Raw genomic sequence first — 27,789 nt, 5'->3', positions numbered from 1 at the left:
CCAAATCGTTAAAATACATGTTTTAAACATGTTTGAGAATCTCAATTGACCAAGTGTCTACCAAGACATTTTGTATGACCTCGGTTGGCCGAGTGTCTAATGAAAATGCATGCAATGCAAAATATAAAAGTTCGTCTCAGCTCTCGCAGAGAAACTATATAACAATTCACTCTCCACGTGTAAAAATTACTTGCACAAAGATTAAAAACACAAAGAAAAACATATCTTTGGCTCTTTCACAAAGAATTTAACATGTTTATAGATGCTTAGATCCTAGAGTTGTTGGTTCTACATCGTTTGCCATCTTTGCAAAGGAAGGCTCATGTGTTGGTCAAAGCCATAGATGTCCTCTACTCCATGAAAAGTGGGAAATTTATTCTCTAATTTATGACATGTTGGTTTCCACTGCCCTACAAGAGGGCTTAAGATGTTGACTACCTGCCCCATATTCGGCCTTTGGTATGGTTTGTGAGTAGTGCAATGTCCTGCAAGCTCAACAACTCTATATATGCTCTCCATGGTCTCCTCATTAGGGTTAATAGTTTGATCAATGGCCATGGGGATGCGCTCCTCGTTGTTTAGAATCTTACAAAACCATGTAACCAGATGAGGGTTCTCATCTGGCAGAGTATCATCTACTGCTTTTCTACCAGTAATTAGCTGTGTTAACGTATATTAGGGTATGTGAGCTTTAGGCCCACCTTGTTTACTTGTATAGCACACTTACTTGTACTGCACACTCTGCCTCCTATATAAAGGCACTTATGTATATTCTATTACTCAATGAAATACAATACAATTACTCTGTATTTCTAACATGGTATCAGAGCCACTTCTCTAATCCTTTGGTGTGCCGCTCTTAAGCAATCTTGTCTTCTTGGGTGTCCTCTGCAGCCGTTTTTGTGAGTAGCACCGTTGCCTTCACCGCGACTCTAGTGCATCAAAGACCACTGCCTTGCCGCCACCACCGCTTCCGCTTCTCCGATCAAACCACAGATAGCATCATTGGAAAGTAGTCTCTCTGATCTGCCTTTCTGTGAAATTTTGCCTTCATCGGAACTTCCACGCGCCTCCACGTGCCACCAGAATTCTCGGCGTCACCTGCACGCGCTACCACGCGCCGCCAAAACGCGTCACGCGCCTCCTGTATCAGTCACGCGCCTCCCACGCACTGCCACGCGCCGGAACCTGTTCGCTGACGTCATCATCCTGCATGCTTACGTCAGCCCTAGCTGACGTCACCTGCTTACGTCAGTGCCCACATCATCTGCTGACGTAATCACCTGTCAGCCTGCTAACGTCATTCGTTGACTATGACTAGGTTGACCGTTGACTTTTGACCAGAGTTGACTTTTTGCAGTCCAGGTCCTCCTTACCCAGTTTTTCGCGTAGATTTCATTTTTGCGCTCCATTTTTGCATATTTTGCTTCTAAATGAGAAATAAGGACAGGTCTTCTTCTTGTTGCAATAATCGTCGGCAACAATCCATTGCAGTTTTTGCAAACGTTTTTGCCACAATATTGAGACTTGCTATCATCGCAACAAATCAGCTGTGTCTATATCCACTGCTACTGTTGCCAACACTGAGAGTGCCCAACCAATGGCTCCCGTCTCTGCACAGTCTAAGTCTTCAGGACGCACTTTCACCATGTCCATAGATGACCTTAAAAACATCATCGCCAATGTCATTCGTATGGTTGGTAATGCATCTTATCCCTCTTCTCTCTTAGCTTTATCTAGTATGTCTCCTTCCTCTTGGCTTATGGATTCTGCTTGTTGCAATCACATGACTCCTCACTCGTCCTTATTTTCTGAACTTAAACCTGCACCACACCCTCTTAATATTCACACAGCAAACGGTTCCACTATGTCTAGTCATAATATAGGTTCTGTTTCAACCGTCAATCTCTCGGTTCCTAGTGTCTTTAATGTTCCTGACCTTTCTTACAATTTATTTTCTGTGGGCCAATTAGCTGAGTTAGGTTATCGCATTATCTTTGATTATTCTGGGTGTATTGTGCAGGATCCAAGGACGGGACAGGAGCTTGGGACCGGTCCCAGAGTTGGGCGTATGTTTCTCGTGGACAACCTTCGTCTTCCACTTGTTGCCCCTGTTTCTGTTGTTGCAGCTGTTGCAGTTTCTTCTACTCCTTCCCTTGCACTTTGGCATGTTCGACTTGGTCACGCATCTTCCTCTCGTGTACAACAATTGGCTTCTAGAGGTTTGTTAGGTTCAGTGTCTACAGAAAATTTTGATTGTGTTTCATGTCAGTTAGGAAAACAACCAGCTTTACCTTTCAATACTAGTGAATCAATATCTATTGATATCTTTGACCTTATTCATTCTGATGTTTGGGGGCCTTCCTCTGTCTCTAGTATTGGTGGGTCTCGATATTTTGTTGTCTTTGTTGATGATTACTCTCGCTATAGCTGGATTTGTAATATGAAACATCGTTCTGAGTTATTGCAAGTATATTCTAATTTTGCAAAAATGGTTGAAACTCAATTTTCAAAATGTATCAAAATTTTTTGATCTGATAATGATCTTGAGTACACTCAATATGCCTTCCAAGCTGTTTGGCATTCCTATGGCACTGTTCATCAACTAACTTGTCCAGGTACCTCTCAGCAAAATGGTAGAGCCGAACGAAAACTTCGCCATATTTTTGACACTGTTCGTGCTCTTCTTCTCTCTGCCAAAGTTCCTGCTCCTTTTTGGGGTGAAGCTGCCCTTCATGCTGTTCATGCTATTAATCGCATTCCAAGTCCTGTTATTCAAAATCAAACTCCATATGAGCGCCTTTTTGGGTCACCTCCAGACTATCACCACCTTTGCTCTTTCGGTTCTGCTTGTTTCGTTCTTCTTCAGCCACATGAGCATAACAAACTTGAGCCTCGGTCAAGGCTTTGTTGTTTTCTTGGCTATGGCGAAACTCAAAAGGGGTATCGGTGTTATGATCTTGTCTCTCATCGTCTTCGTATCTCTCGCAATGTTGTCTTTTGGGAACATCGCTCCTTTGTCGAGCTCTCTCACTTCCGTGCCTCCCTATCTTCCTCCTCTGTTTTAGATCTTTTTCCAGATGAGGCACATATTCCTTCTGTAATTGCTCCTGATCCGCCTATAGACTTCTCTGTCCAACCACCAGATACCTTTGATCCCTTTCCTAGTTCACCCTTTAATGAACAGGTGGAAGATGCACAGGTTGAAGACAAGCTACCCAACCTTGAGCTTGGGTCCCCTGCTCCTGCTCCGCCTGAAGATCTTGCACAAGACATTCCACCTCGCCACTCCACTCGGGTAAGATCCATTCCTACACATTTACTTGATTATCATTGTTACACTGCCCTTGCTACACTGCATGAGCCTCACACCTATCGTGAGACTTCCACTGACCCTTTATGGCAGATTGCAATGAAAGAGGAACTTGATGCATTATCTAAAAACCATACTTGGGATTTGGTGAATCTCCCCCCTGGGAAATCTGTGGTTGGTTGTAAGTGGATCTACAAGATTAAGACTCTCTCTGATGGGTCCATTGAACGTTACAAAGCTCGTCTTGTTGCAAAAGGTTTTACACAGGAGTATGGGATTGATTATGAAGAGACCTTTGCTCTAGTTGCTCGTATCTCAGCTGTTTGAGCTCTCTTAGCTGTTGCTCTTGCCAGAAAATGGGACCTTTTTCAGATGGATGTCAAAAATGCATTCCTTAATGGGGATTTAAGTGAAGAAGTTTATATGCAACCTCCTCCTGGTCTCTCTGTTGAATCAAATAAGGTTTGTTACCTTCGGCGTGCTCTTTATGGCCTTAAACAAGCTCCACGAGCTTGGTTTGCCAAATTCAGTTCTACCATCTCTTGCTTAGGTTACATGGCCAGTCATTATGATTCTGCCTTATTTTTTCGTCACTGACAAAGGAACTATTTTACTTCTCCTGTATGTGGATGATATGATCATAATTGGTGATGACCCCAGTGGCATTCAAGAACTCAAGGATTTTCTCAGTCAGCAGTTTGAGATGAAAGATCTTGGCCATCTCAGCTACTTCTTGGGTCTTGAAATCACTCATTCTACAGATGGACTTTATGTTACTCAAGCCAAGTATGCCTCTGAACTCTTGTCTCAAGCTGGACTCACTGATAGCAAGATTGTTGACACTCCAGTTGAGCTTAATGCGCATCTGACTCCGTCAGGGGGGAAACCATTGTCTAATCCCTCTCTTTACAGACGCTTGGTTGGCAGCCTAGTTTATCTCACTGTCACTTGTCCAGACATTTCCTATGTTGTTCATCAGGTGAGTCAGTATCTATCTGCTCCATGATCGACTCACTATGTTGCTGTTCTGCGTATTCTTCGATACCTAAAGGGCACTCTCTTCCATGGTCTTTTCTACTCTGCTCAGTCTCCTCTTGTTCTCCGTGCATTTTCTGATGCTGATTGGGCAGGAGATCCCATTGATCGCAGGTCCACCACTGGTTATTGCTTTCTTCTTGGTTCTTCTCTGATTTCTTGGCGAAGTAAGAAACAAACTCATGTGGCCCGCTCCAGTACTGAAGCAGAATATCGTGCCCTTGCTGATACCACATCTGAGCTCCTTTGGCTACGGTGGCTTCTCAAAGACTTAGGTGCGTCCACATCCTCCGCTACTCCTCTTTATTGTGACAACCAGAGTGCCATTCATATTGCTCACAATGATGTCTTCCATGAACGGACTAAACACATCGAGATCGAATGTCATTTTATCCGTTATCATCTTGTCCATGGTGCTCTTAAGCTGATCTCAGTTTCTTCGAAAGATCAACTTGTAGATATCTTCACCAAGTCACATCCTAAGGGACGTCTTTGCACTTTGGTTGACAACCTCAAGTTGGTCTCACATCCACCTTGAGTTTGAGGGGGGCTGTTAACGTATATTAGGGTATGTGGGCTTTAGGCCTACCTTGTTTACTTGTATAGCACACTTACTTGTACTGCACACTCTGCCTCCTATATAAAGGCACTTATGTATATTCTATTACTCAATGAAATACAATACAATTACTCTGTATTTCTAACAAGCTGCATCAAAACCACTCCAAATGCATATACATCCGCTTTGGTGGTCACTCTTCCTGTAGCTATTGACAAGGAAAAGAACTCATCAAGATGACTTGCAATGGTTCAACTAGTGACATCTAACTAAAAAATAATTATTCATGGTGAACATTGGTGTCAACATACTTGGTATGACACAAGCACATGAAGATAAAAGATTATATATGTACAACAATAATAAAGTCCTAGTCTCAAATTGTTGAGTCCTTCATAGATTCTTAATAAATTAGTCAAGGTCAACTATACATATATATAGTGGCAGAGCCAAAATTTCAATTGGGAGGTTGGAGGAAATTTAAAAACATTAATAGAATTAATCATAAAAATATTAATATGTATGAGTAATAAACATGTATAATAATGCAACTATCATACAAAATAAAATATAAACACTAAATGTAATTTATTTTTCATTCCTAAATTAATTTATTTAGTTGCTCTATGTTTGTTCATATTTTTGAAATTTCTTGATGATTTTTTTAAAAAAAATAATTTGATTAGTCAAAATAAATTGGTGTTAAAAACATAACAATATGCTTAGAAAGTTGCATACTAAGTGTATTGATTGCTTCGAAAAAATATATAGAATTCAATATTTCTTTATCTGTTTATCTAATTATTTAAATTTTGAGTTTATAACAAAATCCAAAGGTCAAATTTAAGACCTACAATAACTTATACAGCAAGTTGGGTAGTAAGGATGGAGAAAATAATATTTATAAACTTGTTTAGATTAGGAACATGAAATAAAGAGACTCGCATGGTGTCTAATGCATTAAAGTGAAGATCAAAGACTGTTGTAAAAGAATAAGCCGATTTAGGAGTAGACTTGCGGCCCAATCATTCCCATAACTCCCTTGATTCTATAAATGACAAAAATCAAGGAGCAATTGGAGCATTATGAAGGCTATACTAAAATCAATATCAATATATATATATAAAAGCAGAGACCTCATGCGAGAGTGCATGAGCTTCTGCCAAGTGGCGTTTTCTATAGCTCTTACTTAAGCCATCCATCTTCCTTTTTTATTATTTTTTTGGTTTCAAGTTATTACACCTCATTTGTATTACTCCTCCTCACTCCTCTAACGTTTAAACTTTCAAGTATACCATTAATTCAGCCCTGCGTCTAACCCTTCGTTTGCCCGCACCTTGCAATTATCCAAGTTACATTTTAGGCTTTACCTTACTTCCAGCCCTGAGTCTTAACAAAAGTCTTAACAATTTCTTTAATTTTTTCATCTTTCTTGCCTCTCCTCTTCACTCTGCGACATCACCACCATATCTTCATCACCATCACCAAATAAATCTGCAACTTCACCATTATCTCTTGAGCCAAACTTAAAAAATTTCACAGCAAAAACTGAAAACCCAAAACCCACCATTTTAGCCAAACTGAAAGCCTAAACCACCTACCACCGCCACCAGACAGCCCAGATGTCCACCATTGTCACACACTCTACCGCCGATTTGCAACTCAAACCCAGACCCACACCACCACCACCCAAAGCCGATGCTTTTAACTTGAGGAGGTGGACGGTGATCTGAAAAAGGGTGGGGATCTCTTTGTTTTGTGGTTCAAAAGGTGAAGTTTATGGCCAAGAAAGAAGTCTTAAATCTTTGTTTTGGAAAATTTTCTTTCATTACCTTCTCGCATGTTTATGCTCTATAATTTTTTGGTATTTCAGTTTGGCTAATATGGTGGGTTTGTGAAATCTTTTCAGTTATTCTTCTCAATATGATGATAAAGTATGGACTGAAATCTATGTTAGCAATGTGCAGTTCTTCATTGTTGATTTTAAAAAAAAAAAAAAAAAAAAAAAAACTGGTGCTTCTGCCTCTATGGTGTCAATGGTGATACTGGGGAGAGAGAAGATGAAGAAGGTCACGTTAGATCTTAGAAACTGGAAAGAGAATGAAATAAAACAATAATGAGAAAAACTATGGTTGACGTTCCTTTTTTAAAAGGCTTTTAGATGAAAAAGTTGCACATGTTACTCATCTCCCATTACAGATTTGCAGTGAGTCTCTCATCACATTTGAATATGGCAAATGTGAGTTCCTCCTAAGTCCTAAGATTAAGATCTTAAGATGACATGTATGTACAAACATTCTGCAGACTGCAGTATTCTGTACATCATGTACTAAATAGACAAGAAACAAGAAAAAAGAATTGTACTATTTTAGGGATCTAACCAATCCTTATATGTAGATTCAGAAGTCACAACACTTTGTATTCAATTTTTTATGAATGTTGTGCTTTACTTAATCCTAGCAGTGTCTTGCTTTAATGGCCCAATTCATTTGGATGTGGTGGTGATTTGTTTGTTGTGAAAGTTTTGGAGTTATGTGGTTGAGAAAGAGAGGAACTGAGAGATTCAAGGTAAAACTTTTACAATCACTTCTCTTCTTTTCTTTTTTACATTTCTCCTTTTTAATTTTTTTTTCTAAAATCTTTAGCTACACGCTTTTATAACTCAAAATGTTGACGGATTGTGCTTCAAACGGGTACTCCTAAGGCAAATCTCTAGACTCTGTGAAGTTCAAACATGATGAGTAAGGGTTTGAAATTTTATTCTTTTTCCCCTTTTGAAAATTTATTCTAGAAAAGTGATTGCATTCTTGGGTAAATAAGAGGGAACACGAATACAATGCTTTAACAAAAATTAACTAAATTGATTTATTATAAATTTTTTGTGTGTAAATCAATAGAGGGTTAGGTTTTAATTATGTTGTTATCAATCTAACATTAGAGTTTTCAATTTTGACGTGTTGGGTTTTTTGTTGGAATTACAGACAGATAAAAATGTAGTTTACGAAATCCCATGACAAAGGCAATGGCAAAGGATCCCATCATATCCAATTGCTCTCTCTCCACAGTTTACACCTTTGCCAAAATCACAAATGTGTCATCAAAATTGGAATGTCTCTTTAAGGCCAGTTTTATTTTTCCCCATTGTTTCCTTTGGAATGTTATTTTTAATGTTCCAGCTAGAAGGAACTTTTCTTTTTTAATTAATAATAATTTATAATTTTAAGGCATGCAAAATTAATGAAGTTTTCTATGTATGATGAAGGATTGAAGATTTGAAAGCTTTAAGGGAAATTTATATGTTGGAATTACTTTTTAACCATTGTGGTTTGTGACTTTCAAATGACTACATATTGCAAATTGAAAGTTCAAATACGTGTACAAAACACCTTTGAACGTTTAGACCCCCAAAATACAACTTAACCAAATCAAGCAATATGTCAAACAACTAGTGTGCGGGAACTTAACACATGCTATAATATGAATTTGGTTAAAAAAAAAAAAAAAAACTATCTAAGCCATAATGAAATAAAATCCACAACAGATAATATAAAGGCAAAAATAGAGAGGAAGGAAGATGCAAACACAAAGACAACACGCGATGTGTTATCGAAGAGGAAACCGAAGTCCTCGGCGAAAAACCTCTCCGCCGCCCTCCAAGCGGTAATCAATCCACTAGAAAATACAGTTGGGATACAAGGACAGCAATAGACCCTCCAAGCCTAATCTACCCAGTGCACCTAAGCCCTCCAAGCTTCTTGCTCCAACGAGGTTGCGCCGAACCTTTTTCTTTTCTAGCTTCCCGGATTCCGCTACTAGACCGTAGTATCAACCAATGAAGATTGGCTCCTTCCTAACTGCTTCCCAGAAATCCAAACAACTGTCTCACAGTGAAGATGATGGTGAGAACTAGGTTTGGTACAATGCCTCTCAAGGATTTGACAATGGAGAGGAAGAGAGTAGGGGAATTTGTAGAGACTCTAAGGTATAGATTGTGGGTGAAACAATCTTGTTTTTCTTTAGGGTTTCTCTCTCAAAATTCTCTCTGGAAGCTCTCTCTCAATCATGGGTAAAAGGGGTATTTATACTGGAGTGGGAGAGGAATGTGAAACGTCAGGTTTTACAAAACAGGGGTGGCTCACGGCTTGACCTCGCGGCTTGACTAAGTCGTGAGATCCAGTCGCGAGTTAACCGTATGGCCAGTTGTCCTGTTTTGTCCTGTAGTGCTCCAGCTAGCATGACTGTTCATCTTCCAGCATGCTTGGCACGTGTGCTGCTTCTGGCGGCTTGCAGCCGCGAGTCCACCCGCGAGTCCCAGCCGCGAGTCTCTGTTTTCTTGCACACTCTTGAGCAATCTTCACTCTATCTCACTCACTACCCTTACAACAAACCCACCTAAATACAGGGTTACTAAATGCTGAATTACAAGCAAATTTGGCACGGAATAAAGCCAATTAGATGGTTGAATAAATTCAACCTTACAATCTCCCCCTTTGGCTATTCCGTGACAAAACCCTAAAACAGACTCTAGACTTAACATGTGAGTTGGGAACAGTTGAACAAAACTCACTCACACCTAACTCTAGAAGCTGTGAAGCACTTGAATCATATGAACAAAATACTCCTGAAACACAACAATACACCATGATCATTGTAAGCAGAAAATTATAAATGCATATGAGACAGGCAATATGTGATCAAGCAAAGATGGAGTTAATAAACAAACCATGGTTTGATCAACCAAGTGAACACCACAAGGTAGTGATCACAGTGCTCATTCACACTTGGAATGAACACAAGGACATACAAGTTTGTAAGGTTGAATTTATTCAACCATCTAATTGGCTTTATTCCGTGCCAAATTTGCTTGTAATTCAGCATTTAGTAACCCTGTATTTAGGTGGGATTGTTGTAAGGGTAGTGAGTGAGATAGTGTGAAGATTGCTCAAGAGTGTGCAAGAGAACAGAGTGTCGCGGCTGGGACTCGCGACTGGTCTCGCGGCTTCAACCCGCCAGAAGATGCACACGTGCCAAGCATGCTGGAAGATGAACAGTCATGCTAGCTGGAGCACTACAGGACAAAACAGGACAACTGGCCATACGGTTAACTCGCGACTGGAACTCGCGACTTAGTCAAGCCGCGAGGTCAAGCCGCGAGCCACCCCTGTTTTGGAAAAAACCTGACGTTTCGCATTCCACTCCTCTCCAGTATAAATACCCTTTTAACCCACGTTTGAAAGAGAGCTTCCAGAGAGAATTTTGAGAGAGAAACCCTAAAGAAAAACCAGATTGTTTCACCCACAATCTCTACCTTAGAGTCTCATCAAAATCCCTCACTCTCTTCCTCTCCATTGTCAAATCCTTGAGAGGCCATTATACCAAACCTGGTTCTCACCATTATCATCTCTGTGAGACAGACGTTTGGAGTTCTGGGAAGCAGTTAGGAAGGAGCCAATATTCATTGGTTGATGCTACGGTGTAGTAGCGGAATCCGGAAAGCTAGAAAAGAAAAAGGTTCGGCGCAACCTCGTTGGAGCAAGAAGCTTGGAGGGCTTAGGTGCATTGGGTAGATTAGGCTTGGAGGGTCTATTGCGTTCGGCGCAACCTCGTTGGAGCAAGAAGCTTGGAGGGCTTAGGTGCATTGGGTAGATTAGGCTTGGAGGGTCTATTGCTGTCCTTGTATCCCAACTATATTTTCTAGTGGATTGATTACCGCTTGGAGGGCGGCGGAGAGGTTTTTCGCCGAGGTCTTCGGTTTCCTCTTCGATAACATATCTGGTGTTATCGCTGTGTTTGCATCTTCCTTCCTCTCTATCTCTGCCTTTACATTATCTGCTGTGGTTTATTTTGTTGTGGCTTAGATAGTTGTTTAATCAATACCATGTTATAGCATATGTTAAGTTTCCGCACACTATTGTTTAACATATTGCGTGTGTTGATTTAATTGGTTTTTGGGGGTCTAAACGTTCAAAAGTGTTTTTGTACACGTTTTTGAACTTTCAATTGGTATCAGAGCGGGTACACATCTGTTTGGTTTTATTACCATTGTGTGATCCTTGACTCCCTTTCTTTTTGAGATGGATAGGTCTCAATCCCTTAATGCACCTCCATATTTTGATGGAAGTAACTATGCATTTTGGAAGGTTCGTATGAGAGCTTTTTTATGCTCTATTGATGAATCCGTGTGGGATGCTGTTGAGATAGGTTGGACCAAACCTGAGGCAGCCAAATCCACATGGGATAAGGCAGCTCTTGCTGCATCTAATGCTAACAGTAAAGCACTAAATGCTATCTTCTGTGGTGTGTCTCCAGATGAATTTCACAGGATTTCTCACATTACCATTGCCAAAGTTGCATGGGAGATTCTGGAAACAACTTATGAAGGCACGAAGAAGGTGAAAGATACCAAGTTACAAATGCTGACCACTCGGTTTGAGGAACTCAAGATGAGTGAGGATGAGTCTTTCGACTCGTTCTATGGGAAGTTAAATGAAGTGGTTGTCAGTAAGTTTAACTTGGGGGAGAAGATGGAGGACTCTAAGATTGTAAGGAAGATCCTTCGATCATTGCCGGAAAGCTTCCGTGCCAAAGTAACAGCCATTGAAGAGAGCAAGGATCTTGACGACATCAAGGTGCAGGAGCTGGTTGGTTCTCTACAGACCTATGAAATGTCGCTGCCAAATCAACGGAAGGGTAAATCCATTGCTCTAAAGACCGTTAATGAGAAGGTGGAAGATCAAGGCTCGTCAGGAGAAGATATGGTTGACAAGGATGTAGCCTATCTTGTTAAAAATTTCAAGAAGTTTTTGAAATTCAAAAACAATGGAAAATTTGATGATAAGAGAAATTTCCAAAATTCTGGAAGGGAGAAGAGGGATTTCAAGAGGAAAGATGGAAAAGAATCCCAATCCACACAAGGTGTTACTTGTTTTGAATGCAACGGGCATGGACACTTCAAGAGGGAATGCCCTAATTATTTGAAATCAAAAGGCAAGGTGTATGCCACGACCTTGAGTGATTCAGACTCATCCGACTCAGAATCTGAAGAGAGCTGTGATGGAGAAGGGAACTATTCAGCCTTCATGACTATTGCTCATGTTGAGTCTTCGGATGAATTGAATTTGCTTGTTCAAGACCTTGGAGAACATAGTGAGGATGACTCACTAGGAATTGTTGAAGAATCGGAAGTTGAAGAAGAAGAAAGCACAGCTACCCTTCAAGAAAATTACAACTCACTTTTGGAGAAATCTGGTGAATACACAAGGGTGGCCAAGGCTGCTGTGAGAAAGATGAAGAAGGCTGAGGAGGACTACAAAAGTCTCCTAATCCGGTATAGGGAGGCCAAATGCGAGATTGAAACTCTTAATGGTGAGCTGTCCGAAGCCTACACTAAAGTGAGATTTCTTGAAAGTGAGGTTGTTCAAGCAAATGCAAAAATAGAGAGGGTCACTACCAAGAAGCTTGACGATGTTATATCTTCTCAAAAGAGCTTCTCAGACAAATCCGGACTGGGATATAGCGGAGGAAGTAGTTCAACTGGAAATGTCACCAAAGAAGTGAAGTTTGTCAAAGCCAAAGATCCAGTTGCAGCTGATCCTATTGGTGTGAAGCTTGAGGTGGAGGAGAAGAAGAATGTGGTGGACCAACGGATGCTGAATCATCGTAATCAGTATGTGGGCAGGTCTGAGTCTCGTGCCAAGTCACGTCCTCGACCACAAAGAGGTCCTAGAGGAATGTATGTGTGCCATTATTGCGGACTTCAAGGGCACACTCGACCGAATTGCCAAAAGCTGAGAGCAAAGAACAGTGCTACTCCTCAAAGGTCAGGAGGACCAAGAATTGATAGGAGAACTTGGGCAGGGGATCAACCTAGAGAGCAAAATGGAGATCCCGGAATGATGGACGTGATGAAGATGATTGGTGCTTTCACCAACTGCTTGGAAAGCTTCTCACGAAGGTTTGAAAGCCCTAACTCCCGTACCCAATCCTTTAAGGAAATCACCCCAAACGCAAGTGACGTGTGGGTGAAAAGGGGTACTCATGCATAAGCATTACAACATGTCCATGCATTAATACTTCCTATGCTTTGTGACTATGTTTGTTTGGTATGCTTGCTGTTTTTGTTTGATTTTGGTTGTTTGTTTGTGAATATTTCTTAATTGTGTTTTATCAATCTTTTTGTTTCTTGAGTCAAAAATCCAAAAATTACATAAAGAATTTGAAAATCAAAACACTTGATTGACTTTGTTGAGTTTTGTCTTAAAACTCGTTTTGCCTTGTACCTTTGTGCTAATGGCTGTGTGCATTCTCGAACATTACTTGTTTTCATGCACTAATATCACTATGGGAAAAATCTTGAAATCTATGTGATTGTTGTAAATAGATCTTCAAGCTTGTCATGAATGATTAGTGAATGGTTATGTCGATCTTGAAACATGCATAGATTTGTGTCTATATCTCTTCCCATTTTTTATTTTTTTGCTAAAAAGAGCTCACTAAATGTAAATCTCCAAATGAAAAGAGATATTGAGCTGCAAAAGCCTGTCGCACATTCTAGTATTTGACTAGGAAAAAGGGTAAGCGACTTTATATTAAAAGTGAAATTTCTTTCAAAAAGGGCCAAAGGCCTGTTCTTCTAAGAAAAATGTTATATATCCCTCTTACAATGAGAGATGATTGCCTCAAAAGATCAATTGTTATGGCTGAAAGTGGAGTCAAATGAAAGGCTCCTAGTTATGTTATCAAGATGTGTGGGAAGTCATATATTCATATTTCTGTAATTGAGATTGGTCACATGATCTAGTGCTAATTGTGTATGCCTTGGTTGAATTGATCATTGAAGCTTCTCATTAGACAAAGGACTATTTCATTGTTGATATCCACACACAACACACAAGTTTATGTTTGATAAATGCCATATTCATTTGTGTGATTGTACTTGATAAAATGTGTTTTCACATACTCAATCTTTGTTAATTCAAGCACAAAAAGATTTTTGAGTGTTTTAGGTGTTTTTGGAAAGTGTTTTGCTAAAAAAATCTGAAAAATTTCAAAAATACAGTTTTGCCCTGTTTTGGCGGCTCAGTCGCGGGTGTGTCAAGTCGCGAGCCTCAGTCGCATCTTCGCTGGTCAATTTTGGCGACTTGTTCGCGAGTGGAAGGTCCAGTCGCGAGATTCACTCAGAGATTTTCGCGGCTCAGCTCGCGACTCACTCGCGGGTAGACCTTCCAGTCGCGAAAAACACTTAGACAAATTTTTCAAAATTTTCCTCTTGAGTGTTTTGGCGGCTTGATCTGGCGACTGTGTGGCGACTTTAACCAGTCGCGAAAATCGCGTGTTTTGCAGAAACAGGAGCAGTTTTTAAACCTCTTTCAGTTTTCCCTCGAACTTTTGTAACTGTTCATTCCTTTTTCAAACTGTTGTTTCCTCACAAAACTCTTCGTGAATCCATTTTTCAAAACCCTTTGGTGCTTCATTTCTTCTCCAAATCATCAAGAAAAGGTATGGGTTTTGTCTTCTCTATCTCATTTTCTGTTTCCTGCATATTTCTGTTGCTGTTTGGACTGGTATTGCATTCGTTTTACTTATCTCTATGTGTAATGGGTATGGAGTGTCTTGTTTTGACTTTGTTCTCACCTGTTTTCATGCTGTGCTATCACTATTTTTTGTTGTTCTGATTATTTGCTTTTTATTGAATCTGAGAATCTGTTCTGAAATGGGTTTGGTGTCTATGTGACTTACTCATTACATTTGCCTGATTATTGATGTTGGTGTTTGGTTTTGGTTTCTGGGTTGACATGTTAACTTACTGTTTGTCTCTCAAACACGTGCTCCTGTGTGGTTGTTTGGTTTCTTCATGATTGAAGTATTTTCCCATGTTCATGACTCTGATGGAGTGATTTATGTTATCTGTTCTAATTGTTCCTGTGCTGTTTCTTATTGCATATCGTGGTCATGTTAATGTGTCTCAATGACATTTGTGATGTCTTTCTTTGTCTTGGTGCACTTTCACCAAGTTTGATGCACGTATTAGTTTGTGTATCTTTTGTTGGAAGGATTGGTTGGGTCTGCACTTTATTCAGTCTGGGTGTTTATATTGCAATATTGTTTATACTGACTCTTGTTGACAATCTTTTGTGGGGTATTGTTGCTTGGTTCTTTTCTGTTTGGCCTGTTCTCTTGCAGATGTCTCGTCGATCTTCCAGGGGTAAAGACATTGTTTCTGACGAACCAGCAACCCCAGTTGCTAAAAGGACTCGTCTTTCATCTCAAGCATCTCAAGATCCCAATGAGGATAGATTCAGAGTTCCCCTGAACTCACACGCCTACTCAAATGTGTTTGACAAGTCAACAACTATAGTGGAGCGGGTAGTAGAGTTCAACACCTTAGGGACTACTTTCATTCCTCGAATCTTTGAGAAACGAGACTGGGCAAACTTGTTCGGAAACTTTGATGATCCAATGGATGAGCTGGTCAAGGAATGCTTCTCCAATGCATCTGATCTTGGACCTATCCTCATTTTCTGGGTCAGAGGAACAGAGTTTAGTGTTACCCCAGACTCCATCGCAGATCTTCTCGGCATCATCAGACCTCAGAATGTGAACTTAACTCCCTATGATGAACGAAATCCAGAGGTTGGGGAAATTCTACAAATCCTAGGACATGATCATGAGGTGTCTAGTGCAGGAACTTCCATCAGCACCGCAAAGTTTGCACCTGAGTTGACCACCCTGAAGTTGATCATGTTCACCAATCTCTACCCACTGTCCAACACTACATTCATCAATCTTGGGAGAGCTATATTTCTGTGTGATCTCATTACCGGAGCCCCCATTGATATATGTGCTCACATCTACTACAACTTGAGGAAGACCGCTTGTCGATCTACAGCTCGAGGAATCATTCCATTTTGCAGTCTCGTCATGAAACTCATCCTTCGTGCCGGCATTACTCCTCCTGCAGATGGTAAAATGTTGACTCGTCAACGTCCCATTTCTTTGCTCACTCTTCAAGCGAGCAGAAGTCACTCCTCCAAATCACCAAGACATGCTCACATGTCTCCGGGTCCTTCATTTGCCCCTGACTCAGAGACACAAGCACATACCACATCTGCATCTCGTGATGTTCCTGAAGCTTCACCGGCTGGTATTCCGCACGCACAAACTGCTTCTCCTACTGACAGAGTTGGCAGTGTTCTTGAGCATATTCAGAAACGGGTTGATGAGCTTGTGGCACTTCTTTACTCCACCAACAACCATGTCCAGATGCGACTCGAGACTATGGAGAATCAGCTAGATGAGATTCAACGAAAGCTGGACGAGAGTCTTTAGCTATTCGTGACAAAAAGGGGGAGAGCATTCAGTAAGGGGGAGAAAAGTTCAAGGGGAGAAAAGTTCAAAGGGAAGTGTGCATAGTGATAGGGGGAGTACACACACACACATAATTTTTTTTCTTTCGTCTTATCTTCAAAACTTATGGTTATTTTGGTTTTGATACACTGTGTTTTGGTGTATAAACTGTTTCTAACTCTTTTCATATATTCTTGGATAAAACTTTTATATATGTTTGATGATGTTATTCAGGTTCTTGTTGTATTTGTACCCATATGCTTTTGTAAGCTTTGAGGGTTTATGTTTTATGCATAGCTTTGTAGGCCTTGTGGTATGTACCATGCTTAAGTGCAGCCTTTATGCTATGTGAAATCAGTATTTTAAATCCAAATGTTCTGCATTGTGGTTTATGTACTGTCACTCTTGTGCCCTTGTAGGATTGTTCCTAGATGCATATGCCCTGTGTGCTATGCATTGGTTGAGTGTTGTACATACAAGTGTCTTGCCTTGTGCTTGTTAACTTGTATGTCCTTGTGTTCATTCCAAGTGTGAATGAACACTGTGATCACTACCTTGTGGTGTTCACCTGGTTGATCAAGCCATGGTTTGTTTATTAACTTCATCTTATGCTTGATCTCATATTGCCTGTTTCATATGCATTTATAATTTTCTGCTTACAATGATCATGGTGTATTGTTGTGTTTCAGGAGTTTTTGTTCATATGATTCAAGTGCTTCACAGCTTCTAGAATTAGGTGTGAGTGAGTTTTGATCAACTGTTCCCAACTCACATGTTAAGTCTAGAGTCTGTTTTAGGGTTTTGTCACGGAATAGCCAAAGGGGGAGATTGTAAGGTTGAATTTATTCAACCATCTAATTGGCTTTATTCCGTGCCAAATTTGCTTGTAATTCAGCATTTAGTAACCCTGTATTTAGGTGGGATTGTTGTAAGGGTAGTGAGTGAGATAGTGTGAAGATTGCTCAAGAGTGTGCAAGAGAACAGAGTGTCGCGGCTGGGACTCGCGACTGGTCTCGCGGCTTCAACCCGCCAGAAGATGCACACGTGCCAAGCATGCTGGAAGATGAACAGTCATGCTAGCTGGAGCACTACAGGACAAAACAGGACAACTGGCCATACGGTTAACTCGCGACTGGAACTCGCGACTTAGTCAAGCCGCGAGGTCAAGCCGCGAGCCACCCCTGTTTTGGAAAAAACCTGACGTTTCGCATTCCACTCCTCTCCAGTATAAATACCCTTTTAACCCACGTTTGAAAGAGAGCTTCCAGAGAGAATTTTGAGAGAGAAACCCTAAAGAAAAACCAGATTGTTTCACCCACAATCTCTACCTTAGAGTCTCATCAAAATCCCTCACTCTCTTCCTCTCCATTGTCAAATCCTTGAGAGGCCATTATACCAAACCTGGTTCTCACCATTATCATCTCTGTGAGACAGACGTTTGGAGTTCTGGGAAGCAGTTAGGAAGGAGCCAATATTCATTGGTTGATGCTACGGTGTAGTAGCGGAATCCGGAAAGCTAGAAAAGAAAAAGGTTCGGCGCAACCTCGTTGGAGCAAGAAGCTTGGAGGGCTTAGGTGCATTGGGTAGATTAGGCTTGGAGGGTCTATTGCTGTCCTTGTATCCCAACTATATTTTCTAGTGGATTGATTACCGCTTGGAGGGCGGCGGAGAGGTTTTTCGCCGAGGTCTTCGGTTTCCTCTTCGATAACATATCTGGTGTTATCGCTGTGTTTGCATCTTCCTTCCTCTCTATCTCTGCCTTTACATTATCTGCTGTGGTTTATTTTGTTGTGGCTTAGATAGTTGTTTAATCAATACCATGTTATAGCATATGTTAAGTTTCCGCACACTATTGTTTAACATATTGCGTGTGTTGATTTAATTGGTTTTTGGGGGTCTAAACGTTCAAAAGTGTTTTTGTACACGTTTTTGAACTTTCAAAGTTAACAAGCACAAGGCAAGACACTTGTATGCTCAACACTCAACCAATGCATAACACACAAGGCATATGCATCTAGGAACAATCCTACAAGGGCACAAGAGTGACAGTACATGAACCAAAATGCAGAACATTTAGATTAAAGTACTGATTTCAACATAGCATAAAGGCTGCATTAAGCAAGGTACATACCATAAAGCCTACAAACAATGCATAAAACATTAACCCTAAAAGCTTACAAAAGCACATGGGTACAAACTCAAAAACATTCTGAATAACATCATCAAAATATATTAAAGTTTAAACCAAGAGTATAAGTAATGAGTTAGAAACAACTATACACAAAATACCCAAAAACATAATCATATATAAACAGAGTTTCTGAATTTGATAACTATGACAACTCCCCCTCAACACATTACTCCCCCTTAAGATTTGCTTTTCTGCTTTTCATCATCAATGACATAATTTCTCCCCCTTTTTGACCGGAATGGCCAAAGGGTCACTAGTCATGCTGAGTTGTGAAGCTGTCAAGTTTAGCAGACAAGACATCAATCTGGTCTTGCATGGCTCTCATCCTGTCAGAGTGCTCAGTTTGGACTGCCCTGATCCCATCAAGTCTTTCCAGAATGATTTGGAAAGCATCTGGAGGTGTATCTGCAGAAGTTGAAGCTCTGGGTCTTTTGCCACTCCTCCTAGGTGTTGAGGTTGATGCATGCCCTGCTGCCTCTGCTTCAGTCTCCATTGGGACACCCTCTCCTTCATCACCTTCATCTTCTTCTCCTGGAAGCCTAACACTTATCCTTTTGCAGGTAAGCTTGTTAATTGCAGAGGGTGTGGACATGGGACTGATGTCTTGAGGGATTGGAACACCCTTCCTTCTAAAAATCCTCATTAGCAAACTGGGAAATATCAATTTAGGCCTAGAGGTTGTTCTAGTCTCATCCACAATGGTGTCATATATGTGGGAACTTATGTCTATGAAATTCTTTTCTTTGAGATCCATCAGAAAAACTGCTCTAGCACAATTGATTGTAGTCAATTTCTTAATGGGATAGAGGTTAAACATCATGATTATGGTAAGGCACCTCATGTCTACTGGAAAGGCAGTGGTATTCAAACATTTCCCTTCTCTCTGCCCACCTATCCTTTGTTGAACTGTTTCAATAGAAACACTCCTATCCTTCTAATTGATAAATTCTTCATCATCTAATCCTTCAAGCCCTAATGCATCATCTATGACATGAGCATCCAAAACAAATTCTTTACCTCTCACCCAGCAACTTAATTCATTCTCCTTTATCACAGCATTTGAGTAAAATTCCCTAATTAGGGGTTCACACACAACAGGGAAACCACTCAGAAGCTTTTCCCATCCTCTTCCTTCAAAACAGCTGGGAATAAAGGTTTGTCTTAAGTCCTCCAAATCTACAAATCTTTCTTGAATGATTCCTGCATTCAAGAAGTTATCCTTGTATCTCTCAAAGTGATGAACTGACCTAAACAATTTAGAATCCATTTTTAATCTTTTGTCAGCCTTCTTTGCAGTAGATTTCTTCTTCTGAGGTGAGGGAGCCATCTGTGAACAATCAGAAAAGGCCACAACAGCATAGAACAATATATGTGCAGAACCAGTCAGTACCATGTAATTAACAAAGAGATATCATCCATACAAATTAACTTTGAACACTTAAACAATAAGCTACTTAATCAATCACATGGATAGACCAAACCTAAGATAGGAAACACATGAACAACATGGAGAGACTATCCTAAAGGCAGATATATGTCATTGAGACATATAATAAAAAAAATGACATGACACACAATCAGAATTTTGAGACTAACAGAAGCTCCCAACAGATTAACACAATAAAACATGCCTATTTAGCACAGTAAAACTCACAACCTCAAAATGAACAAATAGAAACAACTCAACAGCTCAAAGTTCAGATTAAAATAAAAGAAACACTTAGCTAAGCACAAGATGAAGAGCAATAAGGAAACAACTAAGATCACACCAAATACTAGCAGCAGCATTCGCAAGCTAAGCATGAACAAGGAGTAAAATCCGAAACACAAACCCATTACTAAATCACAAACACATGCGAAAAATCAAAGGGAAAAGCACAAAATCAAGTATAAAAGGGTGCAAAACTGAAAACCCATACCTGTAACTTGATGATTTTGAGCTACAAGAATGCAACAATGGAGATTGGAAATGGGAGCACGGAGTGTTTGGGAGGGAGATAGTTTAGAGAGAAGATGAACAGTTCCAAAAGTTCGAGGGAAAACTGAAAAGAGGTTTAAAAACTGCTCCTGTTTCTGCAAAACACGCGTTTTTCGCGACTTGATTAAGTCGCCACACAGTCGCCAGCTCAAGCCGCCAAAGCACTCAAGAACAAAAATTTGAAAAATTTTTCTAAGTGTTTTTCGCGACTGGAAGGTCTACCCGCGAGTGAGTCGCGAGCTGAGCCGCGAAAATCTTTGAGTGAACCTCGCAACTGGACCTTCCACTCGCGAACAAGTCGCCAAAAATGACCAGCGAAGATGCGACTGAGGCTCGCGACTTGATATACCCGCGACTGAGCCGCCAAAACAGGGCAAAACTGGATTTTTGAAATTTTCAGATTTTTCAAACAAAATACTTTCCAAAAACACCTAAAACACTCAAAAATCTTTTTGTGCTTGAATTAACAAAGATTGAGCATGTGAAAACACATTTCATCAAGTACAATCACACAAATGAATATGTCATTTATTGAACATAAACTTGTGTGTTGTGTGTGGATATCAACAATGAGATAGTCCTTCGTCTAATGTGAAGCTTCAATGATCGATTCAACCAAGGCATACACAATTAGCACTAGATCATGTGACCTATCTCAATTATAGAAATATGTATATATGACCTCCCACACAACTTGATAACATAACTTGGAACTTTACATTTTACTCCACTTTTAGTCATAACATTTGATCTTTTTGATCTTTTTGAGGCAATCACCTCTCATTGTGAGAGTGATATTTGACATTTCACTTTAATGATCAAGCCTTTGGCTTTTTGAATAAACAATCACTTTAATATAAGGTCGCTTACCCTTTTTCCTAGTCAAATACTAGAATGTGCGACAGGCTTTTGCAGCTCAATATCTCTTTTCATTTGGAGATTTACATTTGGTGAGCTCTTTTTAGCAAAACAAAAATAAAAAGTGGGAAGATATATAGACACAAGTCTATGCATGTCTCAAGATCAACATAACCATTCACTAATCATTCATGATAAGTTTGAAGATCTATTTACAACAATCACATAGATTTCAAGATTTTTCCCACAGTGATATGAGTGCATGAAAACAAGCAATGCTCGAAAATGCACAAAGCCATTAGCACAAAGGTACAAGGCAAAACAAGTTTTGAGACAAAATTCAACAAAGTCAATCAAGCTTTTTGATTTTCTAATTTTTATGTGATTTTTGGATTTTTGACATAAGAAACAAAAAGATTGATGAAACAAAATTAAAAATATTCACAAATAGACAAGCAAACACCCAATATCAAAAACAGCAAGCAAACCAAACAAACATTGTCGCAAAGCATAGGAAGTATTAATGCATGGACATGTTGTAATGCTTATGCATGAGTACCCTTTTTCACCCACACGTCACTTGCGTTTGGGGTGATTTCCTTATAGGATTGGGTACGGGAGTTAGGGCTTTCAAACCTTCGTGAGAAGCTTTCCAAGCAGTTGGTGAATGCACCAATCATCTTCATCACGTTCATCATTCCGGGATCTCCATTTTGATCTCTAGATTGATCACCTGCCCAAATTCTCCTATCATTTCTGGTTTCTCCTGACCTTTGAGGAGTTGCACTGTTCTTTGCTCTCAGCTTTTGGCAATTTGGTCGAGTATGCCCTTGAAGACCGCAATAATGGCACACATAAGTTCCTCTAGGACCTCTTTGTGGTCGTGGACGTGACTTGGCACGAGATTCAGACCTGCCCACAGACTGATTACGGGGATTCAGCATCCGTTGGTTCACCACATTCTTCTTCTCCTCCACCTCAAGCTTCTCACCAGTAAGGTCAACTACAACTGGATCTTTGGCCTTTACAAACTTCACTTCTTTAGTGACATTTCCAGATGAACTACTTCCTCCGGTATATCCCAATCCGGATTTGTCTGAAAAGCTCTTTTGAGATGATATAACATCATCTAGCTTCTTGGTGGTGACCCTCTCTATTTTAACATTCGCTTGCACAACCTCATTCTCAAGAAATCTCACTTTTGTGTAAGCTTCGGACAACTCACCATTTAGTGTTTCTATCTCACATTTGGCCTCCCTATATCGAATCAGGAGACTTTTGTAGTCCTCCTCAGCCTTCTTCATTTTTCTCACAGCAGCCTTGGCCACCCTTGTGTACTCACCCGACTTCTCCAAGAGTGAGTTATAATTCTCTTGAAGATTTGTTGTGCTTTCATCTTCTTCAGCATCTGATTCTTCGACAATTCCTAGTGATTCATCATCACTATGTTCTCCAAGGTCTCGTACAAGCAGATTCAACTCGTCCGAAGACTCAACATGAGCAATAGTCATAAAAGCTGAATAGTTCCCCTCTCCATCACAGCTCTCTTCAGATTCTGAGTCAGACGAATCTGAGTCACTCAAGGTCGTGGCATACACTTTGCCTTTTGATTTCAAATAATTCGGACATTCCTTCTTAAAGTGTCCATGCCCGTTACATTCAAAACAAGTGACACCTTGTGTGGGTTGGGATTCTTTTCCATCTTTCTTTTTGAAATCCCTCTTCTCCCTTCCAGAACTTTGGAATTTTCTTTTATCATCAAATTTGCCATTATTTTTGAATTTCAAGAATTTTCTGAAATTTTTGACAAGGTAGGCTACATCTTTGTCAACCACATCTTCTCCCGATGAGTCTTGATCTTCCACCTTCTCATTAATGGTCTTTAGAGCAAGAGATTTACTCTTCCGTTGATTGGGCAGCGACATCTCATAAGTCTGCAGAGAACCAACCAGCTCCTGTACCTTGATGTCATCAAGGTCCTTGCTCTCTTCAATTGCTGTCACTTTAGCACGAAAACTTTCCGGCAATGATCGAAGGATCTTCCTTACAATCTTTGAGTCCTCCGTTTTCTCCCCCAAGTTGAACTTACTGACAACCACCTCATTAAGCTTCCCATAGAAGGAGTCAAAAGACTCATCCTCACTCATTTTGAGCTCCTCAAACCGAGTGGTCAGCATTTGTAACTTGGTGTCTTTCACTTTCTTCGTGCCTTCATAAGTGGTTTCCAGAATCTCCCATGCTTCTTTGGCAATGGTAATGTGAGAAATCCTGTGAAATTCATCTGGAGACACACCACAGAAAATAGCATTGAGTGCTTTACTGTTAGCATTAGATGCAGCAAGTGCTGCCTTATCCCATGTGGATTTGGCTACCTCAGGTTTGGTCCAACCAATCTCAACAGCATCCCAAACGGATTCATCAATAGAACACAGAAAAGCTCTCATACGAACCTTCCAAAAAGCATAATTACTACCATCAAAATATGGAGGTGCATTTAGGGATTGAGACCTATCCATCTCAAAAGGGAGTCAAGGATCACACAATGGTAATGAAACCAACAGCAGTGTACCCGCTCTGATACCAATTGAAAGTTCAAATACGTGTACAAAACACCTTTGAACGTTTAGACCCCCAAAATACAACTTAACCAAATCAAGCAATATGTCAAACAACTAGTGTGCGGAAACTTAATACATGCTATAATATGAATTTGGTTAAAAACTATCTAAGCCATAATGAAATAAAATCCACAGCAGATAATATAAAGGCAAAGATAGAGAGGAAGGAAGATGCAAACACAAAGACAACACGCGATGTGTTATCGAAGAGGAAACCGAAGTCCTCGGCGAAAAACCTCTCCGCCGCCCTCCAAGCGGTAATCAATCCACTAGAAAATACAGTTGGGATACAAGGACAGCAATAGACCCTCCAAGCCTAATCTACCCAGTGCACCTAAGCCCTCCAAGCTTCTTGCTCCAACGAGGTTGCGCCGAACCTTTTTCTTTTCTAGCTTCCCGGATTCCGCTACTAGACCGTAGCATCAACCAATGAAGATTGGCTCCTTCCTAACTGCTTCCCAGAAATCCAAACAGCTGTCTCACAGTGAAGATGATGGTGAGAACCAGGTTTGGTACAATGCCTCTCAAGGATTTGACAATGGAGAGGAAGAGAGTAGGGGAATTTGAAGAGACTCTAAGGTATAGATTGTGGGTGAAACAATCTTGTTTTTCTTTAGGGTTTCTCTCTCAAAATTCTCTCTGGAAGCTCTCTCTCAATCGTGGGTAAAAGGGGTATTTATACTGGAGTGGGAGAAGAATGTGAAACGTCAGGTTTTACAAAACAGGGGTGGCTCGCGGCTTGACCTCGCGGCTTGACTAAATCGCGAGATCCAGTTGCGAGTTAACCGTATGGCCAGTTGTCCTGTTTTGTCCTGTAGTGCTCCAGCTAGCATGACTGTTCATCTTCCAGCATGCTTGGCACGTGTGCTGCTTCTGGCGGCTTGCAGCCGCGAGTTTCTGTTTTCTTGCACACTCTTGAGCAATCTTCACTCTATCTCACTCACTACCCTTACAACAAACCCACCTAAATACAGGGTTACTAAATGCTGAATTACAAGCAAATTTGGCACGGAATAAAGCCAATTAGATGGTTGAATAAATTCAACCTTACACAAATGGTCATGTTGATATTAGCTTGGGATACTTACAAAAAATTACGGAGTGTTTTCAAATCTAAACTTGGCAAATTTGGCACTAACTGCACTCACTAGAATTTTTAGTTTTAATTTTGAGCTTTAATAGGATTTGATTAAACATTGATGTTAAAATAGGAGTGTTTTTTATATTTTAAATTTATTTTTTATTTCTCATTATTTCAATTCAATAATTATAATAGATATATGTATGCAATTTATAATTGTTGCTTTTATAATGAACTCATTACTAATAAAGTTCTATAACAATTATGCTATAATACATGTACAATATTCTCTCAAATCATTTTACATAAAACATTATAACATTATCTGTGCATCGCACGGGTAACTTACTAGTACTAATAACACTCCGTCAATGACAGGTATGGGAGATTATTTACAATATTATTTTTATACACAAATAAGAAAGTTGACTGACTTCAGTATTAGAAAAATTTCGTCCGACATCATATTGATACTACCTCAGTGATGTGATTTGCTTTAATTGTGCAGGTAATTTGGGAGATTGTCCAAGTTTTGAATGGCCATTTAATCACTATACTCTATCAAATTCAATTAAGACACAATGACCATTTATTTAATAACTATACTCTATCAAATTCAACTAAGACGCGAGCATAAAATCTTAGGCTTTAATTACCTCCATATTCTGGCGCAAGATAACCAAATGTCCCTGCTAATCGCGTCCATACAGAGTTCTTCCCATCAGGCGCAATTTTAACCAAACCAAAATCTGCAACCTTGGCCCTCATATCATTCCCAAGAAGTATGTTGGAAGGTTTTAAATCTCTATGAAAGAAAATTTGTGGAGCTAAACTATGCAAGTATTCCATTCCGCGTGCCACATCCATTGCTATTTGAATCCTCTGCTTCCAAGTAAGAGAGAACAACCATTCTCACCCAAATCAAACAGATATTGTGTTAACGACCCTTGTGGCATATATTCATATACCAAAAGTCTCTCGTTCTCATTGATACAACATCCTAAAAGAGAAACCAAATGTCTATGCCTCACTTTATTAAGGACTGAAATCTCCGCCTGAAATTCATTGATTCCTTTGCTACCCACTGCAGAAGATTCCATCCTTTTCACAGCAACCATAGTCCCATCATGGTATTCTCCTTTGTAGACAACTCCAAAACCTCCCTTACCCAAAATGTTTTCTTCATTGAAATTGTTGGTCACTTGTTTTAGAACTTCAATTGAAATTTCAGTATTTGGAACACTTGTGCCTCCATTTTCAAGATTCTCCACTCCTCCAAACTTCTTATGCCTGTTACTAACATAACATTTAATCGAGACAAATAACACAACTACAGCAAATATGATCACAGCAATAACTATACCAGCAATTATAACAGGCAAGACAGAAGTACCACTTGACCTCATTTCAGCCGTATTTCCACTAGGCGATGCGCCATTCAAACCTGACGGAGAACTCCCACTATTTCCAATCAAAGGATTACCGGTCGTAGTTAGCTTTACGGAATCACCAAATTTTGGTATCAACCCAGTAAGGTTATTGTTCGAGACGTCAAGAACCTGAAGGCTTGTCATGTTGGTCAAAGCATCCGGAATGGAACCCGTCAAATTGTTATCATTCAGATACAAATTCCTCAACGATGTGAACTTTGCAAAGGTAGTAGAGATCGTCCCAACGAATTGCTGCTTAGCAAAGTTGATAGTGATAATATTACCCTGTGAATCGCAGATAATGAAAGTCCAGCCAGTGCAGGCGTTGTTACCTGTCCAAGAATTGGCTAGTTTGATTGGATACCCAAATGCCGCAGCGATTTCGAGCAATGTGGTCACTTGGGGATCACAAGGACCTGGGGTGTTTTTACAGAAGCTATTGAGACCATCAAGAGTGTGAGTAGTCACGCTAGATGGGAACTGTGGGTAAGGCCCTTGGAGGTCATTGTCATCCAAGGAAACGTTTCTCAGTGAGGGAATTGACATCAGTGAGGCTGGGATGAGGCCTGTGAACTGGTTGTCTCTTAGCTGAAGATCGAACAAACTTGTACAGTTTGACAAGTCTGGGATGGGACCGGTGAACTTGGGACAACTGTGTCATCGATGACAACACGTCAATGGTACCCAATAAGCCATTTTGCTGGTTGTTGAGCCAAAGGTTTTGAATCCCGGATCCTACAAAAGATTTAGGTAAAGTGCCATTGAGATTATTCTAAGAGAGCCGGAGATCCTGAAGACTCGGGAAGGAACCAAAGATATCTGGTAAAGACCCAATAATGTTTGCATTGTTAGCGTAGAAAGTGACTAAACTAGTGGCCTCAGTCAACTCGGTGGAGATGGTCCAAGGTGCAAGATAAAGGTTTTGGCTCAAGGTTAAGATTTGTAAGCTTGTGAGTCCTTGGAAGAAACCTGAAGGAATGAAGGTGAAATTGTTGTTGTCAAGGTAGAGTTTTTGAAGAGAAGTGAGGTTGGCAAGGGAGGGGAGAGGTCCAAAGAGAGAGTTGCCTCGTAGAGAAAGAGTGGTGAGTTGGGTGAGAGTGCCTAGATCAGAAGGAAGAATGCCTGTGAGAGACTGGGAAGCTAAGTCGATGGAGGTGACACGGTTGCTTCCGTCGCAGTTGACGTTTTTCCACTTGCAGTAGTCTGTGGTGGCAGACCAGCCGCTTGGGGTGGTGTCGAAAGAGGCTAGGAGCTTGGCCGTGGCTGCAGAGTCATCGGCATATGAAAGAGTTAGAAAGGAGAAAATGAAGGTAAAGAGATAGATCAGCCGAACCATTTGAGATTGAGAGAGAGAGAGAGAGAGAGAGAGAGAGAGAGATG

General features: G+C 40.3%; 1 pseudogene; it reads right to left on the bottom strand.

Annotated features, from left to right (window-relative positions):
- Window positions 1-155: 155 nt before the first annotated feature.
- LOC126694392 (receptor-like kinase TMK4) lies at window positions 156-27,789 on the bottom strand (annotated as a pseudogene).

Source organism: Quercus robur, chromosome 8 (assembly GCF_932294415.1).
Source record: "Quercus robur chromosome 8, dhQueRobu3.1, whole genome shotgun sequence".
Classification (NCBI taxonomy): Eukaryota; Viridiplantae; Streptophyta; class Magnoliopsida; order Fagales; family Fagaceae; genus Quercus; species Quercus robur.
This window is presented reverse-complemented; position numbering and strand designations above follow the sequence as displayed.